Source organism: Limulus polyphemus, unplaced genomic scaffold, assembly GCF_000517525.1.
Source record: "Limulus polyphemus unplaced genomic scaffold, Limulus_polyphemus-2.1.2 Scaffold1815, whole genome shotgun sequence".
Taxonomy (NCBI): Eukaryota; Metazoa; Arthropoda; class Merostomata; order Xiphosura; family Limulidae; genus Limulus; species Limulus polyphemus.
In genome coordinates this window covers 59,133-61,750 of record NW_013667425.1, presented here as the reverse complement: position 1 = coordinate 61,750, position 2,618 = coordinate 59,133, and positions in this window count along the sequence as shown.

Below are 2,618 nucleotides of genomic sequence, written 5' to 3'. Positions count from 1 at the left end.
TTTTTCGGGTTTTTCATCTAAACAAAAGTGACATTAATTTCTTGACGACCTAATATTACACAGACTAGACCACTGGAGAAAATCACACAATCAATGGGTGTAAAAGTAAATGGTACACAGACTAGACCACCCTGCATAGGCTAGCGAGAGCTTATGTAGCTCGAAATTAGAGGCATTAGTAGTGTTTAAGAATTTGTTAATCAATATAAGCTTATTTGCTTCACAGGGTAATAATATTTTTGTTGCTATTCAGCGCTGAATCTAACTGTTTTAACCATAATTCTGTCAATATTTTTATATGATTCATTATACTAAAAGTGGATTTGTGTATCCACTAAAGACAAAAGGCTTAGAATGATCCAATAATTTATATGAAAATGATATCCTTCAAACTTCACTGAAGTACCAGCCTCCATGACATTAAACAAAGAACATCAATTTAATGATTCTCCAAATCTTTTAAAATGCATTAAATTTCGGAACATAACCAAAGTACATATGTCTTTTTAATGGTCTTTTGGCCTTCTTTCAATGAGTCAGTGTTAGTACAAAACAAGTGTACATTTGTATCGCATATAGGCCTACAAAATACTTATTTTACTTCATCTTTGCAGTGAAGGACTACAAAACTTTAAGCGGCCCGACATTAGGTCTACAAGCAAGCACAGAACTTTTTGCACTGTTCGATAATGGCTTATTTTTAAACCATCTTTTGAATTCATGGCGGCGTCTGACTTTTTCAAGATCAGAAGTCTTTACCTATCTCATACATTCGTTGATCAAGTAGAGAAGACAGTATTATTTAAATGTGACGGCAGTTTTAATGAATTTTTGCGAATACGTACACTGAAAACTTTAGGCGTAGCCTATCGCTCTTACACTATTAGTTTTGAATGCGCTGCCAAGATTTGTTTTCTTTCTTGTTAAGCGCACAGCTACACAATGGACTATTTGGCCTTTGCCCACCACGAGAATCGAAATCCGGTTTTTAGCGTTATATGCCTTCAGACTTGCCGCTGAGCCACTAGGGGCGAGGTATTTAAAATGTAGCCCATAAGTCAGCCCCGGTCAATTGCACATGCTCGTATCCTAATTGATATTAATAAAGTAATTACAAATAAGTGAGTCCAAAATGTTCTTAGAACATAACTGGTCTAACTATTCTAGGTCTTAATGAAATTATCTTAATGAGTCTCTTATCAGTGGCAGCTGCCCTAGAGGCCCGCCTAACTCAATTCATTTAAGGTTTATTTGTGAAATATATAAAATTAATCATTTATGTGTCCAAAGGCCCATATGGTAATCATTTGTCCCAACTCGTATAAGCCTTCTTGTAACAGACACATATCTAACACTTTAGGGACTCAGGACCCCGCCTAATGCACAGTTGTAACTTTGGGAGGACCTGTCAGTAAATACTGAGGCCCTTATGAATAAATAAATAAATAGAGATCTCCTATAATCCACGCCTCCCCGCCGTTTTATTACATTAAACAAATTGAAATATTATCTATGGGGCTTTGAGTCCGTTTTACTTAACCATATAGTAAACTAAATTAATTTAGGTATGTGAATAATGTTATGACTGTTACTTAACATTGATTTCGTTATTTTGGATTTTTTTATCATGAGAACAGTTGTTTAACTTGGATCTTTAAAGACTTCCAGCTGTTAAAACTTGTTTGCAATTGATTTTTTTAAATCGCTAACTTTTCGACATCCATTTTAGAACTCTGTCTATTTTCTTATTTGGTTTGACTGTTGTTAAGCACAATGCTGCGCAATCTTTGCTCTGCCCACCACAGGTATCAAAAACCACGATTTGCAGCGTAGTTCGCCTACAGACATGCCGCTGAGCCACTGGGCGGCTATTTGTTTTCTTATTAAAGAGAAATATATATTAATTGATAAATATTTCAATACTTATTTTGTTACATTTCCTACTGGAGCCGAGCATAGCTCAGTGGTTAGCGTCCCGTTACCAAAATAAATAAATAAAAACGTGCTTTGCATTTTGAGGCCATGGGTATATTATAGTCGTGACAGCCAAATCCCAATATTCGCGCTGACAAGAGTAGTCCAAAAGTTGGTAGTGAGTAGTTTTGACTAGCTATCCCTCTAGCGTAGCTTTTCAAAATTAGGAACATGTAGCTTCGCGTAAAATCTGACGAACAACTACTTCATTCTTTCGAACTTGCCCCCAGTGGCACAGCGGTATGTCTGCGGACTTACAACGCTAGAATCCCGGTTTCGATACCCATGGTGGGCAGAGCACAGATTGCCCCTTGTGTTGCTTTGTGCCTAATTACAAACTTTCGAACTTCTCCAACTATTGTGTATAGTGCCATCTATCGAGAGAAACAACAATCTCAAAATATTAATCTTTTAAAACAATGTGCGTGAAAATGTCTTCCTTTATCGTTAAACTTATAAACACAAAATCAATATTATAATTATATGCATTAAAATATTATGCGCTTTAATTCTTCTTTACACGATGTGTGAAATATATCATCTAATATTAGATGATTATTAAAGCTTGGGACTCACTCAGTGGCAGAACACGCCATAATCATTCCTCAAAACAAATCGCTTTCACTTATTACAGCCATTTCAGT